Raw genomic sequence first — 11,590 nt, 5'->3', positions numbered from 1 at the left:
GGTCATGCCCCCCGGAGCCCCCCTGCCCCGTGCTGCCCCATGGAGGCACTCTGCCCCTCCGCCGAGCACTGCGGCTGCCTGCTCCAGCTCACCCGTGGTCCCAGGTGGGATTTTCAGAGCTGTTCCTTGTTGCTAACCCCACCTCCTTTGCAAATCGGAGCTGAGGGTTGTAATTAGGAATTCTGGGACTATATCAGGAAAGAAAATATGTAAGTAAGAAAAAATACCTTCTATTAGGATTTTAAATAGTCTCTTGAGTATCTCCATTATTTGAGACACTTAAGATCACTTGACAAAGCCCTGGAGAATATACAGAAGGCTAGACAGGGACCTTTGATGGATGTTTTAAACTATCTAATGCTTCTTTTCCATCTCTATCCACTAAAAAATGACTAATTGGTTGCTGTTCTTCATTACTACGATTATAACAGTGTCCCGAAAGAGCCTGACACTCCCGCATGCTAGATGCTGTCTATTCATCCCCAGCTGAGTGTGGGTTGCTGCTTTTAGCCATTAATTTTCAAGGCAAACATCTGTGCCACACACTGCAGTGTCTGTATAACATCTTGTCCGAGAAGACCTGATGTTTCTGTACACACTTGCACCACGCTGAGTAATGCCAAACCGCTCTGTGGGGAGCCAAAGGGGGGTTGTTTGAGAGCAGTCTGTGGTTGGCCTCGCTTCCCAGCTTCAAGGCAGTTGCCTTGAAAGAGTCACGCTAGCTTTCTGTGCTTCAGCTGGGGCAATAACTCCCTCCCGTGGAACTGGGCTAGCATGGAAAATAAAGGCTGGTTGGCTTCAGCCAGGAATTTACTCCTTCATGCAAACGTGGAATTTGGCCCGCGGACATTTCTCGTGTGGCTGGAGGTTTTGGGAATGGCTGCAGTGGAAAGAAGTCTTTCTTACTAGAGGAAAGTGTGCTGTCTTAGCAAGTTTGCAGCCAGCGACTAGAGCCCGGGACTTCCAGCACAGATTTATAGCGCCAGAAGAGTCCATCACATGGAGAGAGAGAAAACCAGTGCTAGCTGAGGAGCTGCAAAACCTGTGGAAGAGCCCAGGGCAGCTCCCATGCCCTTTTCAGGGGCAGTGAGAATGAATCAGGCAAGCACAGTGAGGAAGACCAAAGCTGGTGAGTACTTGTGCTCATGCACCTTCCTTTCAATGAGTCAAGTAGCGGAAAAGTTTATGCAGAGCTCTGAATACGTTAAAAAAAAAAATGAAGCATACATTTTTATCTGGCTAATTTTCTTTCCCGGAATTAGTTGTTTGAATGGAGAAACCTGCTGGAACAGGAAGTGAGAAAAGCCTTGGATGGAATGGCTGTGCCTCCCAAGCCCTGAAATTTAAGATCTTTATAAATGATCTGTTAAAACTATAGTGACGATAAGCTTATGAATCATGATCTATATTAATCAGGGCTGCTGATACGGAAAGATTAATTGAAACGTGCAGTTCTACACAAATGATAAAGTGGTAACAATTTAATATCAGACAAGGAGAGTGAAGAAATTACACTCCAAGCTTCATGCATCATTACTATGGATATTAATATTTTACACAGCGCAACAGCATCGGGAATCATAATGAAAATCCATAACTAGTGCACAGACATGATTAAATACAACAGTCTTTAGGTGCTGTTTGGTGACGGGGGCTTAACCATATTTCACTCCTGCTGCCGGTGATTCGAGTGATAGAGTCTAGACGTGGGTGATTAAAAAGTGTTCCTCCTAAAGGCTGTTAACCTTTTACTACTGAAATGAATTTCTTTGATTTTTAAATTATGCCGCTCACTCTGGTTTTTTTTTCCAAATCAAAACCTTGTCCAGAATATCGATATAGCGGGTTCCCCAGGCAGTTGACAAAGCAGAAGTAAAGCACCATGAAGCAGACACTGTGGGGTATTTAAGGGTGGGAAGCAGAAAGAGTGGGGAGAAAACAGGTTAAAAAAACAGGTTTTCAGTGCTCGTCATTATGGTGGTGCATATATTAGATGTAATACCTGGTGCTGTGGTAGGCCATAAAGGTTTTATCCGCAGGAGTGTGGAATGGGCGCATTACTCACAAGTGGCAACAGTGCGAGTGAATTATGCACCTCATTCCAAACTGGCACCAATAAAAACTTTATGCTGCACCACGTCATGACGCCTTTTCTCTATGCTGGATTCATCAGCTCTAATGGTGGCCGGATTAGGCCCAGAATGAAATGCAGCGTGCAGGGGAAAATGAGCCCTGACTCAGCATTGCAAAAGCCTGCTCTTACTTGAGAAAACACTTGGGCTTCTCTTTAAATCTCCCAAGCTCAGAGTTTGGAGAAAAGACATCTTTGCTATCTGGTCATTCTGGAGACATGAAAAGGGTCAAAGCTGGCTTATATGTAATTTCAGGTGCTAAAAATGTGGCAGATTTTAAGTCTAGTAACTCATGGTCTTGCCAGCTTGGACTACACTGGTGGTTGTTAGAGATGTCCCACCCAAAGTGACCTGTACCTGATGGAAAGAGTCTGCAAAGGTGTGTGAGGCTAACCTGAAACCCACCGCAGATCTGGTTTAAGTTCTGCCATTTCCATGATGTTGGTGGGGGTGACCGATTTTGACTTCTTATAGGTAGAATAAACAGAGTGACCAGCCACCAGCAATCACAGCCTGGGCAGTAATGCGCATGCCGATGAACATTTAAGCTCTGTTAAGTCAAAACACTTCCCTATGCTCTGTAGAATTGAAATGTTTCCTGTTTCCCAGAGGTGTTGTTTGGAGTAACTCCACCCTCAGGTGCTTGTCTCAGAGCCCAGAGGTCAGGTGTCTCAGAACTGGGACCTTGTTTGGCCCATTTCTCAGAGCCCCACAGCTGGCTGTGAGAGACTCCATGTTAAAAAAAAAAAAAAAAAAAAAAAAAAAAAAGTATTTCTAGCTTTCATAGCTGGCGAAAAACCCACTCATCTCTCTCCAGCTGTGGGCCCCCATCTGTGGGCACAGTGCTACCTGTGCTTTGTTTTTTGAGAAACAGTCGCAAAGTAGCTTTTTGTCAGAAAGCTGGAAGGAAGTTAGCCTTTCCCAGACAGTAGAAACCATTCTTATCAGTAAAACAAAGCACATGTAAGCATGGTCAGAATTTGGACACTGCGGTTTGTGCTTTAATTTTCATGGCCAACACCACATTTACTCTGAAGGATGACCAGCTTCTGGAACCAAAGACGACTGTAATGTATGGATGACATGGGTTTTACAGCTAGAAACATGGATCTGTGGTTTCTGCCGTCAGCTGTCATATCTTGAATGAAATGTGGAGAAACTTGGCATATAGAAAGATGTTCATTGGCCAGGGTTTTGAGTATTGACTCTGTTTTGTTGCAGTTGGAAGGATAGAGTTCAACTATGCCAAAGACAATGACCAAGATGTGGACTTAATATCTGCAGTAACTGTGAAGGGCAGATCACATCGGAAGACCGATAAATACTGTGGGTATACTGGTCTTCCCTGAGCAGAAGAAAACTAAAAGGACAACAGGAGATACTTTGCTTTATGGGGGAGAGGGAAAGGTGGTCAGATACCAAGGTGATGGGCACACTGTATGAACCAGGCTAAAGGACTTGCAATAACAAAGATGTGGCATTGGGAGGGGGAGAGTAGCGGGAGATAACAACGCTTTGGTGCTTCCCTTGTCATCTGAATTGGGCATCCTTTGGATACATCTTACCTCCCCCCCCTCCCTCCAGAGGTTTGAAAACACAAGGCTGAGAGAGAACAGCTAATAATCAATGACATTAATTAATAGATGAATGGCAGAGAGGCATGAGTATTGCCCCATAAATGAAAAGCAAATCCCAGCCAAGGGAAAACGGCAAAACTGTAGCAATTTCTACTCTGTTACCCTTGAGATTTGGCTCCAGATTCAAAGGATAGGCAGGCAGAGAGGGAGGTTGGGAGGAGGCGGGCGGGAGGGGGAGTTGGCTCATATTCTGCTGTGACCCAATTCCATACAAAGCATCCTGTAACAAAACACATCTCTATCTACAAAGTACAAGTAATCTTTGTTTTCAGTACAATACTTATCTGCATTTAGACCGACGATGGCAGTGCTTGGCTTATTTTCATGGATCCAGTTATCCTTTTTATCCCTGTGAGCGTGTGTAAGTGTGTGTGTGCATGCTTCTCTGTGCCTCCTCCTCTCCATCCTCCTTACTGTCTGTTGTGCCTGTGCCAACAAAGCAGTAGTTGTAGGGTGCTATTAGCCATTGGCAGAGATGGAAATACTGACGGTCAGTATCACTTAGGGACTTTCAGGCTATCTAGATTATTTGGTGCCTTAGGATAGGGTGAGCTTGGGATCTAGTCATTATAGCATCTAACAACATCCTCAGGAGCCCCTTGGGGGCGAACAGAATAAGGAAAATATTTGTGTTCTAGCACACAGGGCACCAGCCTGGGACTTGGGAGATGCTTGTGCTGATAGAGCTGCTGCAAAGCTGCTGTCTGAGTCTCTGCATCACCTCCAGACCTTCACACATCTGTCCCTGCTGGTAACTTTAGGTAGAGATGAGCTCCTGCTACTTGTCTAGACAGCAGCTCCCAACATGGCAGCCTCACCTCGGTAGAGCCAACTTCAGATGCTACTGTAAAGCAAAGACAATACCAAGTGGTATCTAAGAGATCAGCGTCCAAGACCCCAGCAACGGAGAGCCACAGAGGAGCAGCCTGACACTAAGTCTGACTAAGTCATGAGTTGGCTTCTCTGGTTGTGCCAAAGGGTGATGATATGTCACCAACTCCAATCATAGCTTCCCTACCTTTTCCGTCATGGAGCAGGCGATAGATGGAGGGTAAAATTACTGTCCTTTCCCTAATGCAGGGATGTGCATAAAAGAAAAGAAGTAACTCCACTTCCATGTCTTATCTTCAGATGAACTAACAAAGTCCAGCTGGCAGAGAAGACCTGCTATGATATGTGATTTTGGGAACACATCTTAAAATGAGAATCCAAAGCAGCTCAACCCACTCAGGCTGACAAAGAGAAAGCTCTGAAGTCTCAGAAGAGACCAAGTCATATGTGACAAAGACCTACAGGAAAATAAGGTATCAGGCATGGTAAGTTCCTTTTAGCAGAGCAGAGAAAGGCCAAATACAATCCTATTGCTTGGAGGTAAAATCAGAAAAAATTCAATCTGGAGACTGGATGCAAATTCTGTGCAGTGAGTTTAAGAGAAGAGATTCTCCCTTCTCCTCTTCATGTCACAAAAGCAATGTCCTGTCTAGAAGACAGACTGTAATCCAACAAGTCCCTGGGCTAACAGCCTTCATGTACATAGCAAGGATGAGTCATTTCTCCCCAGAGGACTAAGGACTGGGAAATTTTCTGGTCTTTGTAGTGCCACAGAGTGAGACTGGCTAAATGTAAAGCCCCTTCAAAGCTTTAAAAATCTATGAATCATGGAAAGAGTATGCATAAGTGTGCACACACAGGCAAACAGAGGCTTTCAGTGCTTGTAGAACAGGATCACAAATCAGTGGGACCTGAGGAGGTCTGGTGGAAAAGTGACAGCATACTGGGACATCAGCTCAGCTGATCTGAGGACTTCAGAAGTACCTGGATGGCCATTTGAGGGCCAGCCCAGGTCTGTGATTTTGTCTTCCCTCTCTTCTTTAAATCTTGGCCTTTTTCATGGGGTATTTCTTTGTTTTTAAACCTTATCCTCTACTTAATTGCTTTAATAGTTTCTATGTTCAGCTGCTATTGAATTCCAGTTTTGTTTCTTACATTTAATCCTTGCTTTTCATCTGAATGTAGCCCTAAAGAATATCTATATTTTAAATAAAAATAAGAATAAATATGAAATGTAATACATGTAATTCCACAGTAATCATGTGTTTTACAGACTGTTGACAAATTTGCTCAGTTGGAAGTAAATATACTCAACTCCCTCTGTCCCTGCAGTCAATGGCCTCTGTTTATTTGGTAATCAGTACAACCTCCTCCCTAGAGAGCTACCTGAATTGGTGCTGATAGGCGGATGACTCGGTTGTTCTAGTTTTTCCACATACTTATATATTTTCACCTGGTGATTCTTCACTCCTGGCAATCCCTTGAATTGTCTGCCAGCTTTTGAGAAGGATCTCTAAGCTATTTTTGTCCCACTGTGGAAATAACAATGTTTTTCAACCTCTGCTCATGTCTGGACAGATACAGAAGTGCTGGATGGAGTTAAGGTTGAATATCACTTTCAGCTTAAAGCTCTCCTCTACAAAGGAATCTGTTTACTGGAAATATACTGATATTTTCAGTGTGTTATAACAGTTCAGAGTGGGGTTTGTGGTCAGATTTTGGGGTCATCTAACAAACTCTTGAGACATCATGCTGGAAAAGTCAACTGCTCATATTCACACTGGATCTTTTTTATTATTTTTCATGTACAAACCCCATATACAAACCATGGATTTTATCTGCTTCAAAAATCATCTGGAACATGGATATCCTTTTGGGGGGGGGGGGGAATGTGGGAAGTGGATAAAGGTTACAGCTACAAGTCTGGGTCTTTACGTTGTTAGCACATGTTGAAAGGGTGAAACCTGCCTGTTTAGCAAGTTCTGAGGGCTTTGTGAGTGGTCTGCTCCTGAAAGAGCTGTCACTGAGCCGCAGCTACACATCCAGGAGCCTGACCTTTACAGTAGCCGGCTTCAGAGATGGTACGCTGAATTTTGCTGGAGCTCTTTTAGGCACTTTTGCTCTGCTACCAGCATCTCCAGTATCAGGGTGATCTTTAAAATACTCTGACATGAATATGCAGACTGTCTTATAGCTTCAGAAGTAACATCAAGGAAATGTTTGTATTCATTAAATAAAGGAAGAGAAAAGGCATTCAAGGTCTTTTAAGAATGATTAGTGGTTGATAAAAACTTTTATGTTATATGCTTTCTGTTGGGAGATTACAGAAATGAAAACTTCGAGGGGAAAGTGTAGTTTAGAAAAAAATTTCAATCTGATTTAAAAAAAAAAAAAATAAAGTGCATCCCAAGCTACTTCAGTTTTTTTTTTAAGTAAACTTTATTTAGCTCTTACTAATACAGTCCAATAACATGGTTAAAATATTATCTTGAAATAAATCTCAGCCTGGCAAAACTGACTCCTGCCTAGTTCAATTTATGATTTTTTTTTCTCCATAGGTTCTTCGACCATTGGAAAAGAGTGCGACCAGAGGAAAGCAGGTTGCTTTGCTTCTCAGACACAGAGTGCTGTGGAAGAACCATACCCATAGCTCCATGCTACACTTTTGCAACCTTAATGAACATTACAGTTGATGATACTTATCCTTTTTGTTAAAAGAAAAGATCTAAAAATGCTGCTTTTTATCATGAGCATATGCATTTTTCATTTTACAACATGGTCTGCAAAAAGAAAACATATCTAGGCAGGAGACAGATGGAGAGATCTGAGGAACCATTTGCAGGCAAATCCCCCAATCCACATGTCGGATGAATAGCGTGCAAAAAGTTGACAACATATCCTTTATAATCCATCAAATGACACACAATAGCAAAGTGAAACAGAACTGATTTGGGGAGGAAAAAAGTGAAGGAACTTATGAAAAACAGCCACAAAATGTAAAGGAATTAAACAGAAGAAAATTTCCATTTATGTTGTCAAAGAGGGTGCATGTTTTTCTTTAAAATTTCCGTTTTCATGTATTTTGACTTGTTTGGACAAAAAACAATTGGCAACACGTTTTAGTCACTGTAACTGAGAGAGGATCGTGAGCCAAAGCTGTGAGGTGACCCAGGAGAGAAAAGTGAGCAAAGAGAAGGCCAGAGGAGTCCTCCCCAAATACAACCTTAAACCCTGATAATCCCATGCTTAGCACGGGACAGGTAGGAAAGTGGTTGTAGGTCCAGAAAACATAATCTTGCAGGAAAAATTGAAAGAACTATGGCTGGTACATCTGGAAAAGAAACGAGCAGGATGGGGAGAAGAGATCACTCCTCCTGCTCATTTCCTCTCTCGATAGTCTTCTACTAGCTAAAAGGTTGCTGAAAAGAGAAAGACAGTAAATTGTTCTTTGTGTCTGCTGGGGAAAGGGAGAGAAGTAACAGCCCTAAATTGCAGCACAGAAGATTTAAGTTAGATGTTCGGAAAAACACTCTTGTGCTATGGATAGCGAAGCACTGGAATAAATTGCCTGGGGAGGCTGTGGAGTCTCAATTATTGGAAGTTTTAGAAAGAGGTTAGATGAACATCCATCAGGGATGCCTTAGACCTCACTGATCCTGTCCTAGGCAGTGGAAATGGATTAGATGGCATCCTGTGTCCCTCCCAGCCCTCATCCCTGCACTTCGGAAGTATTTCAGGGCATTTGCTTTGACACCAGAGAGGAGCCTAGTCTGACAAAGCAGTGGCAGGACATGAATGGGTAGCCAGAACTGGCTTCTCAGAGTCTCTGACGAAGAGGGAAATGCAAAGTCTACTCATGTGGGGTGGAAAGCCACCAGACACGTAGTTCTGGGAAGTGTCAGCATCAAAGCAGCGTGCCTCAGAGCCCTGTGACCTCAGCTTTGCACCATGTTTTTTCACTAGTAACCTCAGGGCCTCCAGACAGGCAGTTGATCTCAGCACTATTCCTCTGAATGTGGGAGAACACACCTTCCCACCCGTCTCCACAGGACCATCCCTCCTCTGAGTGGCCATGGGGTATCACCCGCACTTCTTCATGACTTGAAAAAATTCACCTGAGTAAAATTCACAGCCCATTGGCCACATCTCAGAGCATTCACTTGGAACAAGCTTTCCCAGGAAGAGACTGAGGAGGGGAAATAATGAACCAGATCTCCAGACAACTGCTGTAGGATAAGTTCACTTGGCTGCCTTCAGAGAGTCCTTGGTCCTTATATGAACTGCTTCTTGACAAGCAAGGCTGGAAAAGAAACCATAGCCTCCCCGATGCCACTGCAGAGAGGTCTGGGCATTTCCACAGACCATGAGTGCAGCCTCTTACTCTTCTGCTGGGGAGATGACCTCCTAGGGTGGCTACCTTTTGCCAGAGTAGGGTATGATGAAGATGCTCATGAGTGCAGGAGAGGAACTGTCTGAGGACCAGAGCCCTCTTCCATCCATAGACTTCGTCTGCCCTAAAAAGAATGAATCCCAGGACTCCTCCACTCTAAAAAAGTGGTGGATTTCATCTCTGGTTTACTCTTCCTTTAGCCAGCAGCTCAGACATGCTTCAACAAAGGAACAGAAGGGCTGTGACTGTAATTTCTAAAAATTCAGGAGATATTCAGATATGGCAGCCAGCCACAGGAATTGGTAGAAAGACCTTTTTTTAGGCACACAAACAGGCACATAAATATGTTGAAAGGAACTAAGCTGTGATGTTGTTAGCCTCTGCGTGTGAGAAAGTGAATGAGCCGTATAAAAAGTTCTGTGTCACTTCTCCTCACCAAATCAGGGTTAACCTATTGGGATTTTCACAGAGCGCTGGAATTCTGGGAATAAATGGATCGGCCACTTTTCCAAGGGGACACAGAAAGAAAGAGAGAGGGAGGAAGGGGAAGGAGGGGCGGGAGAGAAAAAGAGAGAGAGAAAGAGAGAGAGAGTGCAGGGAGGAGGGGAAATGAAAGGATATTATTTTTTTTGTATCTGTCATTTCCCTGCTATCTCCCATATGACTTCTTAATCCATCAGAATGCTGGGAAGATAATGTTTTGGGCGAAATAACATGAGAGAGAGGATAGACTCCCAAGGACCAATATCTTTATTGCTCGGAGGATAAACGGATTATGTCAGCCATTTTCTGTTGCTGACAGCTTTTCTTATTAACCGATTTTATTTTTTAATCTTCCAGGGAAGAAATATGGTTTTATGTCACAATAAAACGCCGGTCACATCTAATTCTGCCCTCAAACAAACAGATTTCTGAAAGCCTTGCAGAGAAATTTGAAATAACTTTAAAGAGGGGGTTTTTGGATAAAGTCTTTATCCAGAGGCTTGTTCAACCGCAGTGTAAAAGGTTTAGAGAGAGTGAGAGAGGGAGTGAGAGAGAGAGAGGGAGAGGGAGAGAAAAGTCCCTCGCAGTTGTTTTTCCCGGTTGATCCCTATTAAAAGAAACTCTTCATTGTGGTGTACTCAAGGAAATACAGCTCAGACGAAAGAGTCACATGAATGTTAACAAATATGGCTATTTGTGTGGCTTACGCGCTGCGCTGGGCTTAGAGATGTTGTGTGTGACACTCAGAGAATGAAGGAAGCAATCATTAGAATCCCAGCAACCTGCTTAGCCGCCTGCTTTCATACTCCCCCTTTTGATCTGACACTTTTTTCTTCAGTTTTGCTGGGATTACTGCGGAAGATGCTAATAAAGTATCATATACATTGTAGGCAGAGCGATAAGAAAGTCTGCTCTGATGAAACTTTGGAGTTTAAAGCAAGGCAGGCTTTTACTTGTTGCTGGTTTCCCAGTGCAGCCCTAAAAATTAGGATGGTTTTGTTTATTCCCTTTTTTCCTCCCGAAAAACTCTGATGATGGGTACTGCATATTTCATGTGCGTCTCCCATGGGGATTTAGAGAAGTCTCCATTAAGCTGATCATACCCCAATCTCTCATGGATGTTTCTCTTCACCAGACTGCACTGACTAAAGGCGGGGGGGGGGGGGGGGGGGGGGGGTGAGCCAAGCCTCACACCCCAATTTACAGCTATTCCCCAGAGAGAGGCTGATATTCTGCCTTTTCTTCTTTTCTTCTTTTAGAAATACATATTCACTCATGAGAAGTACTGTGCCTCAAAATAGAGGTTACGGAAGTCTTTATGTATACTGAAGAAATTTAATTAGATGTGCCCTTTTTTGGCACAATGCTGCCCCTAAGGCTCCAGATGCCATCACAGTGAATGGTCCACAAGGAATTAAAACTCAGGAACGTTTCTTGGTGTTGTATTGTTATCAATATTGATGGTTTTTTGGCAAGCAGAGGCCCATGAGCTGTAAGTTCTGGCTGTGCTAGGCACTGTACAAATACGTCTTGGTTAGCTCTCTACCTTCTAAAGAGCTGACAGTCTGAAAAAAAATTGAGGCATTAATGGCTTTTCTTTTACTAGTGGCATGAAGGACTGAAAAATAAATGTCCTACCCTCTTCAGGAAGGGCTTTCCCAGTGCAGGGGTGCCAGCGTGCTATAGCAGGAAAGTTGCACCTTGTAATGGTGGAGTGAGACCTCTGGGCACAAAGGAGACAAGCTCCCCTGGGAAAAGGGGAGTTTTGCAGATCTGCCACGCACAGGTTTTCTGGCAACTATCTGCCTTGTGCTGCCCTAGGACAGCTGCGTCTCCAGCATCGTCAGGAGGGCCCTCCTTCCTCACTGTCCAGATATTGGGTGTTCAAAGCCAAGCCGGCAATAAAGAGAAGTAACTGCTTTGCCCAAGACTGGCAAGCACTGCAGAGCGCCTGTTCTCCTTTCCCCAAACCTGAAGTGCGGTGAAGATAAGGCCAGCCGCCATGCAGGCATGCTAGCTCAAAAGGCATGAAGCCAAAGCTGTCTGGTCTGGCCTATCACCCTCTAAATGCAGACATAATATCCCATTCTGTGATATCTTCTCTGATTTGGATGTAT

The 11,590-nt window shown here is 43.8% G+C and overlaps 1 long non-coding RNA gene across 1 annotated transcript; it reads left to right on the top strand.

Moving 5' to 3' along the window:
* Positions 1–1,014: 1,014 nt before the first annotated feature.
* On the top strand, positions 1,015–7,350 carry LOC135329229 (uncharacterized). The gene is made up of 3 exons (XR_010390599.1): positions 1,015–1,129; positions 4,901–5,085; positions 7,159–7,350. It is a non-coding gene; the product is annotated as an uncharacterized LOC135329229 (long non-coding RNA).
* The last annotated feature ends 4,240 nt before the right edge of the window (positions 7,351–11,590 follow it).

This window comes from Dromaius novaehollandiae, chromosome 9, assembly GCF_036370855.1.
Source record: "Dromaius novaehollandiae isolate bDroNov1 chromosome 9, bDroNov1.hap1, whole genome shotgun sequence".
Taxonomy (NCBI): domain Eukaryota; kingdom Metazoa; phylum Chordata; class Aves; order Casuariiformes; family Dromaiidae; genus Dromaius; species Dromaius novaehollandiae.
The sequence above is the reverse complement of the archived record's forward strand: the minus strand, read 5'-3'. Positions and strand labels throughout refer to the sequence as shown.